Source organism: Carya illinoinensis, chromosome 4 (genome assembly GCF_018687715.1).
Source record: "Carya illinoinensis cultivar Pawnee chromosome 4, C.illinoinensisPawnee_v1, whole genome shotgun sequence".
Classification (NCBI taxonomy): Eukaryota; Viridiplantae; Streptophyta; class Magnoliopsida; order Fagales; family Juglandaceae; genus Carya; species Carya illinoinensis.
The window spans coordinates 43,687,665-43,699,982 of NC_056755.1; positions in this window are offsets into that span (position 1 = coordinate 43,687,665).

Genomic DNA, 12,318 nt, shown 5'->3' on the forward strand with positions numbered 1-12,318 from the left:
ATCTTGAGTTTGGGAGCAAATTTTCGATGTAACAAGCTGCTAACCATAAGGAATTCACATGGGAGTGGCCAATAGCTAGGTTTCTCTACCATGCATATATATAAGAATATTTTCTCTCTCACTAGGGTTTGGACCATAAGGACCCCCTAGTGTAACTGGACCACCCTTGTATTCTTCAAAGCCAGCACAGCTGTAATCCCGCTATTCGTCGATCAATCTCGGCGGTCCAGATCATGGCACCCGGTGTCGTGGTTCGTACACTTGGTAATGGTGTCGTGGTTCGTACACTTGGTAATGCTAGCTAGTCAAACTTTGGATTTGCTCGTATCTGGGGATAGATTTTGGCAGGAGTACAAACATGCTAGCTTAATTGCATGATGATAGATGCTGATTTTAGGTGTCAATTTACTTTTGCATTACATCGAATGATAGTGGTCTCGATCGATCGAGGGTTGATCACCAGCTGACAGCCATTTCATGAACAATATGTTTGGAGAATGGGAGTGGAGGGTTCACCTGATAGCCATTTCGTGAACAGTATGTTTGGAGAATGGGTTCCAGGTCACTTCAACACCTCTCTCTCTGCTCCCCGTTAGAGCTAGACTGGACCAACATAAGTATGACTTTCTCTAGGTCATGATCTTGATCCACATGCACCATGCACCTCTTTGCCTGCCAATTTTGGTCCCGTTATTGAAGTTTCCAACAAGATAGAGGAAAAAAAATACAAAGTAGAAAAAGAAAGAAAACGAAACCACTGCATATATGGAACAAACATATATATATATATATATATATATATATATTATATCATATGCACGAGTGCTGAGGAATTATGTTGGTCAGTACAACATCAAGAATAAAGGCCTTGATGATGATGGAATCGATCGGTGGCGCATGGTGACTGGCTAGTTAGGGGATCATTTTTCCTATGATCCCAACAGATCATTACAAAGTAGTTCTCCAATGCCTTTTGGGCATGCATCAATAATATTAATTGGGCCTCATTTTAAATAAATAAATAAACTTTTATATATTCGAATATAACCAAAAAAAGAAGGGGGAAAAAAAATGGTGGCCAGCCGACGCAATAACTTTGATGATACTCTCAAATTTTCAATCATATATATAGCCATGCATGAGCATCATTTATGTAACCTCATGTGACCCATGCACTGGCCGGGACGAATCCAAGTCAGTCATTTTCATACGTACCATGCTGCTGCAGGCCACATGCATGGTACAAACTGATCAACTCCGACTTTCCCCATATAGATAATCCCTTGACGCATCTAATCACGTCCTTTGAATCATTATTATTATTATTATTAATTTTTTTTTTTGCGGCCACCATTGAAAGTAGGTACAAATTCATCTTATATATATATAATATATGGGATAATAATTTATACATGTGAATAAAGGGAATTAATGTGTCCGATTTTCTTGATTAATCTTATAATATATAGGTAGAATTACTTGGACCGTTTTGCTCTCATATAAAGTTATATATAAACCGTACTTATTTAAAGTTATATATATATATATATATATATATATATATTTATATAATATGAAGTCACAATCAATGGTAGTTATTTAGCAGGGCAGGGAATTAAGCATAGTTCATGATTGGCAAAAAGATGCAAGGGCTATGATAATAATTCTTAATTAATTAATTAATATGATAAACAAGTACAACATTATAATCAGGTAGTTAGTCTAAAGTTAGATTAATATTAACTATATATATATGTGTGTGTGTGTGTGTGTGAGTGAGAGGTACGTATAATGCGGTTGTCTGCTCTATATATACACATGATGTAGTACTTACTTTGTCACATTTTATTTAATTTTTTTTTTATTTTAAATCGAATTTGACTATTTTTTCTCACTTTCAGTCTCTTTAAAGTCGTAATATTTCTAATTGTTGATGCATGGTCATGTAAGATTCACAGGCATCTAATGATCCTCAGACGTTCATGTGTACGTACGTTCTTGTTTCTTATGGAAAACCCTAATTAGTTGGTCATGTTCGCAAAGATATTGTATTCCTAGTCAAGAAATATTATTCTTGTGGTATTTAGTTATATTTTTGCCGTTATTATAGTTTTAAAGTCACTTAATTAATTGGATTGTTCATTAATATTGGAAGATTGATATATACTTGAACAGCGATCTTGCATGTCTTAATTATAATTATTTTATTATCAGGCTAGTATGTAGAATACATCATTTACATTTAAGTAAGATTTGATTTGTAAGTCATGTGGCAAAAGTTGAAAATTCATGAAAGTTGATTTGGAAGTTGAAAATTCATCAAAGACATAAATTACTACTATGGAAGCTGCAATGGAACATTCTCCCAACCAAGACAAAAGTGAATGAAATTATCTCAAGATCAAGTTCAGCTGAATGCTCATTATGCAACCAAGCTGAGGAAACATTACTCCACCTCTTTGTCAAATGCCCTATAGTGAGAATATTATGAAGTCAAAGCTCATGGCTTCTAAACTTCGAAAACTTGCCAATTCACTCAATTACAGAATGGATTAGAATGTGTCTCTATCTAAAAGTAGAATTAGGCCTTCATGACGTAGAGATCCACCATTTTCAACTCTTCACAGTTATAACTCTAGACTTCATCTGGAAACAACGAAATGACATTGTGCATAACCAGCTCAACTTCTCATTAGAGACAGCCAAAACTCAACTGAACAAAATTTACCTCAACTATCAAGTTGCTTGGGAATTGAAGCAAAACAAGAAGTTCAAAAAATGGCAACCACCACTCAGAAGCTTCCTAAGCTACACTTTTGATGCTGCAGTTAGAGATAACTTCTCCACTATATTTGTAGTCTACAGAGACCATTCAGGTAAAGTCTTAAAAATACAGACTGAAAAAATCACTTCAACAAATCCTCTTGTGGCAGAAGCAAGTGCAACTCTCCTAGTTACAAAAATGGCTGACTCATCTCACCACACTCAGGTCATTTTTGAATGAGACTCTCAACAAGTAATTACAGCAGTAGAAGACGCTTCATCTTCTCCAAATTGGCAAATCAATCCCATCATAAGTGATATCCAACACTTCTTCGCTCTTCATGAACAGTGGGTCATAGTCAAAATACATCGAATTGCAAATCGATGTGCGCACTTTATAGCGCAATGGGCAGCAACCAATCATTTTTTGGAAGCATACCCTTAGATAGTTCTTTTCGTTATTTTCTTTTTGATCCTCCATGAACTATGTAACTCTACAACTTTCTTAATATATAATATAACATGCTTGCTTAGAAAAAAAAAAAAAGATTTGATTTGTAATATTTAAATTTAAAAATTATTTACCAAATCAAATTATGTCATATAAGCAGTGTACATATGATGTAAAAGCCTTAGAATAATAACACGTATCTTAAACAATGAGCATGTTAATTTATCTTATTTGAAGTTTTAAATTTTGAGTAAATTAATTAGCGATGCTCTTGAAATGCTTGCTAAATGCAGAGGTTAAAAAAGAAAATATACTCAGAGAAAAGTAAATAAAAAAAAGTACTATAACCATAAAGAGATTACATAAAAATAACTCATGATAAACTGATATAATTTCATATTATACATTAAATTTACTTTATAATAAAAATAGTTTTACAATCTAACGAACTACAACAGTTTGTGAGTTTGCCTATGTGGGATTTTTTTTGGCTAAAGTATTTTCCAATAAATAAATATACAAAGGCAGTAAGATTATTATGTTTGCTTGAATATTTTCTCGTGGAGTACTTAATTTATATGCTTATTGTTCTCTTTGTGAATCTTTTGGACATCATTATACAATATTGGATCTTTCCTTTCTCTTTGAGTTTTATGGTCAAAATCATGTTCCATTAATATTAAGTGAAATAATTATATATATATATATATATATATATATATATATATATATATATATATATATATTATGTTTCTCATGTTTTGATCTTAAATATTAATATTATATATATATATATATATAAAGGAGGCTCACATGATGATGGCCGATTGCATATATACATCTCATTACATTTAATTACAATATTTTAAGTGTGGACGGTTTTTGATGATCAGTTCAAGGGATCGATGCATGCATGAAATCTTAGTTCTTAATTCATCCTCTAAATTAAGGTCGTTACCGGCATCATCAATAATATTGGAAAATGCGTGCCTGCCATGTGAAACATTATATTATATATACACACACACACACAACATATATAATAAATATAGTTTTTTTTTTTTTCCTAGAAAAACATGGAGATCGATCATAAGGGCCGGCAGAATTAATTATTATTATTATTATTTATTATTATTAATTACTGCAATTCCGATATGAGTCTCACGACTCTTACAGCTAGCTAGCTTTGGAGGGATCGATATAGAAAAGGTAGATAGAAATGGGGCAAATTGATGGGATGGGACGTGCGTGGATTGTGCATGCATGAATCCCTTCTTGCTATTGCTGCTGAAACACCCACGCACGTACACGTTTTTGGAATGTCGAAAAAGCTTTCGGCCGCTTCCAAAAAAAAAAAAAAAAACCCTTTTTATAATTTAATTAATTAAATGTAGAATTCCGACATTTATACATCAAATATCTCTCTTTCTGATCAACTAGAGGTCAGGATTTTCTAGCTTATTTGCACATGGATAGACCACGTACATTTGACCATGCACATCGATCGAAGTTTTATGCATGCGACTGCTCGGGTTACATATAAAAATAAAATAAGAAAATCAATCGAAACTAATTATCCATCAACTAGAAAAGTGCACGAAATAAATAAATTATAAAAGGAGATTTCACACATAATTAACCTAATTTAATAATTAATTTGTACTTTAATTAAGCATATATAAAAAAATAATGTCACATGTGGTGTGGAGGACATTGGCCTTTAGATGCACAAGAAAAATCCTGAAAAATAAAACCATGCACGTCCCATTAATTAATTAAGAATTACCACCACATGATGCCCACCTTTAAATTATCCTCTTTATTTTTTTAATCAAAACCTCATGAGCTGATGATCACTACCTACCTTTTAATTCTGATTAAGTCTTTAATCCCCAACTTGGAAGAATAAGTCCCATTTGAAATTTGAACTAAACTAAAATTAATTTAGTTTAGTCTAATTTTAAGTTAAGTAGTCTAACATTCAAACACATAACTCTTAAATTACTAAACTCATATCAACTCAAAACATCTTTACATACTGAGACTCACAACCTTTTTCAACTCAACATTTTTTTAGATATAGGATCCACAACTTTTTTCAATTTTTTATAAATACTTTTAAACTCATTTTAACATTCAAACATATCTAAACTTATTTTAAATAGCCTCTACAAAACTTACTGTACCATCTCAACTTATTACTATTTATATAGAACTCAACTCATCTCATCTCAATTCAATTCAATATCTAAAATGTCTAAATCTGTGTAGTTTGCGAGGTTTTTGCCATAACCATGGAATTGGCTAGCTAGCTAGCTAGGGGCGGCACCTTGGATGAAGATAAAATTAATTAATTCATATAAAATATTAATATAGACATTTAGGTACTTCTAAATGATCATCTCTGCACGCATGCAGCATGCAGTTCTTTCATGAATTGGTTTTGCAGATCGAGGTGCAATGCCCCTAACATGGTTTCTGGATCATGCCTAATTATAGGGATCAGGTGCATGGAGGCAGCTTCAAACTTCATTATTCGATCAAGATGTTTTACGTACCGACCTGATCCTCAAAACTGATCATCAATTAATATTAACACTAATTGATATTAAAATTGCCGTTGGGATCAAGTGTTTCAACAAATTGAGCAAATAAGGAATGAAAATCACATGAAGGGATTAACATTAATGATTATCAGATCACTCGTCAATTAAGCTGCCTCAAATATAATTCCTTGTATATATAAATAAGTCTATTAATGGGTATTCCCTTAATTCGTTTTTTACTCCTTATTAATTAATGAACTCTAAGCTCCATGTTCAATAGCATGTGATTAAAAAATCAATTATATATATAAATCATGCTCCTGATATTAGTTAATAGCATGTCTCGACTATTTAATTAGTGTATTAATCCAAAGTTTTGGGTGATTCTACAAACTATATTATTTTAGGGAATTCTTTTTACTATATATAGTTATAGAGTACGCAAGTGTTATGCAGTCATTTTGAAAAATTGAAAAAGAGCAGCCGGGTACTCTACTGTTAAAAAATTAACAGTGGAGTACAAAAGAAATCTTTTCACTACAAAAGAAATTAATTTTTTAATAGTGAGTCCCGTATTTATTAAATTTTTTTTAAAAATGATTACATGACGCTTGCGCACTTAAGACTGCAAGTATCATTTCTATTTCAAAATACTCTTAATTGAGTAGTAATGCCATATTGTACTCAATCTATATATGCATTTACTTATGCAATTAATTAATTATATATTGAACTAATATATGTCATGATATTATTCTACAGTCACTAGAGACCAATAACAAAAATTTTAAAGCTTTCTTTTCTTTTCATCAATATTGTGCAGATATTAATTAACCTTAATTAATGAGTTTAGTAAGAAAATAAAGGAAAAATATTGATCAAGACCTCATAATTCAAAATATATAATTGATATTGGTTAAAAAAATGAGTATATAAATGACATTTGTGATCGATCGATGATCATATGCTGACCATATGTATTTGTCGTGACTATGTGTATATATATTGTCTTTTAATTGGGCATATTAATATAATTATATACATGCATGTGACAAAAAGTCAGAAACCCTAGCTGAACAAGAATATTTGACCGTTATTATTTTGGTACGAATCATATATACTAATTACTAGGATTTTTGCTTCTCATTATACCCAATCAGATCCAAACATGATATGCCGGAATTAAAAATTAATATTCCTTCTATTTAATATACATATAGTACTTTTTCGTTCCTGTACATTAATTAATAATATGGGTATTTTTGCCGGTCTCTGTATCTTTCTAAGGTTCTAATTAATGAGCTTACATTATATATAGATCACTTGCTGAGATATTCTTTGCGTTTTAATTTCCTGGTTTATCATCATCTTCCATTATTTTCTCCAAAAGTTCTCAGCTGGCCGGTACGTACCGCATATATATATATATATGTGTGTGTGTATATAAATTTTGATCCATCTTTCACTAATTTCATGTCATTTATATTATATCGACAAATAAATAGATCAGGATATCATTGATCGAGATAATTCCTCTCTCTCTCTCTCTCTCTCTCTCTCTCTCCCCCCGTTTAGCATATATATTATTAATGCATCCATAGATGGGAGCTTGCAACCACGATACAAAGGACCATGCATTAATCTCTCTCTCTCTCTCTCTCTCTCTCTCTCTCTCTCTCTCTCTCCATTTAGCATATATCATCTTATTATCGCTCTTAATTAGCTAATAATTAGACCAAATTCTCTAATAATCTACCTCATAGTTATTTGATATTTTCCTAGCTAGCTGCTAGCTAGACGTTCTAGATAGCTAGATCAAAATATCTCGAAATGAAATATTTTGATTTCATAGATTACTAGTGTAGCAGCTAGTTGTACGTACTTTTTTGTTAATAAATAAACAATAATTATTATGAAAGACGTGGGCGCCGTCGGTATTCTCTCTCTCTCTACATATATATATATATCATGGTTTCTATATATATATATATATATATGAAAGTTGAAAAGCGATCGAGATAGAGAGAGAGAGAGAGAGAGAGAGAGGTGTGTGAACGTTTCATAACTACAAAAGCTAGAACCTCTCGATCGCAATCTTTTGGAGCCCTCTCGTGATCGATCATCATGATCAGTTGAACCTAACCCTAAATTTTAATATATCACCTACCTCGCAATTTCAATAAGATATGAATAATATTTTTCTGTTCAATTTATAAAGCCCATATAAAAAGTGTATATATATATATGCTCTAGCTGATCCCAGCTTCTGTACGTACACATGTTTGACCATAAACTAGTAGTAGTACTAGTACTGTTGGCATGCACTTGCTGCTATATATGAGACTCCACCAAACTTTAATTGTAGGGCATGCAGAATGAAAAGGAACGAAAATGGAAAATAAAACATCATGAGTTAATCATGTACGTACGTTGAATGGAATCGACCTGCATTATTAATGTGAATAATTTACCAAGTACAGCTTGATTGTCTAATTTCTTTGATGTATCTTTTTTGTATGCATATATATATATCATGTGCATGGAATACACAATTAATCATGTAATATATATGTATATATATAATAACATTATAAAAAAAATGTATATATATAATAACATTATAAAAAAAGTGGTGCATGCATATATTATAATATGCTAACGATCGATTAAGCAAAGTACGTAGCTAGTAATAAAGCTCCAACGACGTCCATGCATGCATTGTGGCAGTAGTAGTAGTAGTAGTAGTACTGGTACGTACGTAGTTCATGGAATACAATATCCCATCCCGTACGTACTGCCTTTCATGATATAATATATATGATCAAAGTAATACATTATACTCGTGTACGTTCGTACCTACAATTAATCTATCTGTGAAATTAATGTGCATGCATATACGTAACATTTTTGGAAAATTTATCACTTGCTGATGATCATAATCTTAGGGAATTCATAAATTAACCATGCAGCCACTAAATTTCCACCTTATTATATATTCTTATTATTACTATTATATATAATTATCATTGGAATAATCATATATGCTCTCCACTTGCTTATAACTATTCGATCGTCGATCAGTCCTTATACCACATATATCAAACATGACGACGTACATTAAAAGAAAAATGATTTTTTGTGTCATTTAAATTAGATGTGAAAAACACAAAATGGTTGCCTGAGAATATGATCTGATCTTAGCTAGCTAGCTGCATCGGCCAATAGATAGGACAAAGTACTACCGCACCATTTTATTATAATTATAATTGGAATCTTTATACTTTTTCTATGTAAATATATAATTGGCACCGCCAGTCCTATATATATAAATTACCAATTAGATTATACTGCTGATCATGCGTTGATCACTTTCTGCGTCCACTTTGGAATAATCCGTGAATTAAGTAGTTGATTGGAAGAAGATGATGATGATGAAGGACTAGTACTACTACTAGCAATTAATCTAGATAGCTTAAACTTCTTAGTAATACGTTAAAAGTATTTCTGAGATCTTAATTTTTTAATTAATTAGTAGTACTACTTACAAATTAATGGCCATGGATGCAGGGCATCTTCTCATGATGAGGGAGATTATAAATTACTAATGCAGTTTCCTGATTGCTTAATTATCTAAATGAACTAAAGCATCATGCCTGCCTCTGGTATTTTGGGAGATCATGAATACATATATATCGGGATTTAGGGTTCTATTATTTTCTTATAAATTGGTTAAAAAGGGTGCGTATATATATACAGCTAGCTAGCTAGGGGTCTAGGGCAGTCGTTGTAAATGAATTTTGGTGCATGCATGCATGCATGGTCATGTATATAGATGATCAGTGAGATGTAGGTTTTGAAGCAGGAATATTGCGTAGATCAGCATGTCGTGTTGCTGATCCCATGACCTTGATGTGAGTAGCGATATTAAATAAGATTTAAAAGATTTAAGAAAGGTGCATGCAGCTAGCTAGCTAGCTAACTGCAGCTTAAACTACTAATTCTAAGTTAAGAAAGTACCATTAATTGTCATATCCTAATGATTGCACCTTTCTTGATTAGCTTTTCTTTACGCGTGAGTACTCAAACTAATTGTAAATTACGGTTCTACAAAACTTTAGCATTATTTAATTATTTAACTAATTAATAGCCATTACCCACAAATTAAATAAATAAAGATATACTCTCAAAGATCAAACGCGCTTTAATTAATGCTTCTTCTTAGCAAGTTCCGCCGACCACCATATCTAAAAGCTAGCAACTTGGACGAAACCCCTACGATCTATCTCATGCTATACAACAAAATAGAAAGAACCAAAAAAAAAAGAAAAGAGAACTCCCATCTCATCGATCCTAGCTAAAAGTAGAAAGGCCTCCACGAGCTTCCCCAAGCTGGCTGTGGAGAATGCAAGGTTGGTGGGAGCTAGCTAGAGATCATACATATACACACACACACATATCCCTAGTAATCATCATATCATGCATGCAGGATATCACGAAACAGAAATTTTTTTCTATTTTCTCCTTGATCCTATCGCTAGCTTTCCTTTCGTTTGTAGCATTTGGAGGCTCTGTTTGTTTTCTTTTCTGTGTTTTTGTTTTTTTATTTTGTATATTAAAAAAAAAAGGGGTAGCTTGGGGGCCATGACTAGAGTAAAGGTACTGGAATATTGATGATATTACGTCCACTCATTCCAAAGCAAATTTAATATGCAAAGGCTTAGAAACGCCAAGCTCGTAGCTCCCAAACTTTTCATGAAAAGGAGAGACCCTTGTGGAATTCAAGGTTTCATGCACATGCCTCCCTCTTCATCGATCATCTTCTCCTTCTTCTTGATCTCGATCTTCTTCTTCCCCTAGAAATTAATTAATTAATGTAGTTCACTCGAGAGCGGCAAGTGGGTGAGTGGGGGCACAACATGATTTTCCCAACTGATCAAAACTCTTAATTTAATGTCCTTGCAAAGTTGTACTTTGACATAAGCCTAGCTAGCTAGACACACGAGGGAAAAACCCAGATAACACACTTATATATAAATATATAGTACTGATCAGGATCATATATAAATCCATTGATTAACAAATAAAAGCTGAAACCCAGGCCACCATACGTCGACCATATATGTATATATAGTTCTGATCAATATATTATCAAGAGAACACGTCTCGAGTACGTACCTTGGAAGTTGGAGCTAGCTAGGTTAATATTCTTTAAGATATATATATATATATATACCGAAAGTAACATCCATCATTAATTTCTTAATTTATAACCTAGCAAGCAGCTTCCACTTCTTAACCTTCCACGTATGTGCCATGAACGAAACTCAAGACGCTTTGCTGAACATCAAAATATTCTGATTTATGCTCCATAACTACTAAGCTAGCTAGCTATATCTAGATGATCATCCTAGTACTAGTACTAGTACTACTACTTCAATCTAGATCAGCAAGCATGATCAGGATTCCCAGCTTCATGTTCTCATGATTAAATAAATTATAATCTGTTCAGTTAGTTGATGAGTAAATAGTTTATTAAACCTTTCAGTATAATACTTTTGTTGTAAAGTTATAATATTGAGTATTTTAATCATTTCATTTCATTTGAGTAAATTATCATATTCCAATTAAATGATCGATGTTTGGCCACCGGATCTATATTAATATAAAATTCAGGTATTTTAGGGCATGCAATATTAATCATGCATGGGCCATTAACCATATATATAACTATATATATTGGAGAAATTATATTTACGTTGTGAGTGTGTAAGCGCTACGCAATCACTTTAAAAAAAATAAATAAATACGAGACATGATATATGAAAAGAAAATTAGTTTTTTAATAATAGATCATACTCTTTTTCAAAAAGACTACATAATACTTTGTACACTTCATGACTACATTTAGCATTACTCTCTTCTTTAAGAAAAAAAAAAAAGTTAAAAAATACTTAATTAAGCTCATGATCACTAGAGTGGAAAGGCTGAAAATTAATACCATAGGTGGAGTGGATCTTTTGTATGTTTGACACGTGTGGGGCCGACATATGGCACTTACGTGGTGTGAAACCCAGGTGGCAGAATGGGCTTGTGGGCCGGAAAACGGCCTTTCAAGTCACAATCCCAATGCTTGTTGCAGGCTCATGGGGTCCAAGATGGAGGCCCACCTTTCAACTTGATGACCAGTCTCCTCCACGTGAGAACCTGCTCTTCATCCTAGTCAGCATGATTCCGGGGATTCCCTAATTGCCACGTTGAAGTCCGACTATATAAATGTGAGTTTTGTTACATACAAGAACAGTCACGTATTAATCTGTGTATTAATACTGATTTATTCATACTTAAAATTTAAATTAACACTGTTTTCAATAAAATCATTTATTCATACTTAAAATTTAAATTAACACTGTTTTAAATAAAATCTACTTTTTAACTAATCACATCATATTAATGTATAGATTAATACACAATTATACTTGCAACTATATTTTTCCTATAAATATTTAGTTTTAACTCAAAATGTAGGGCTCAGGAGTGGTTGTGGGCCAATAGAATCAG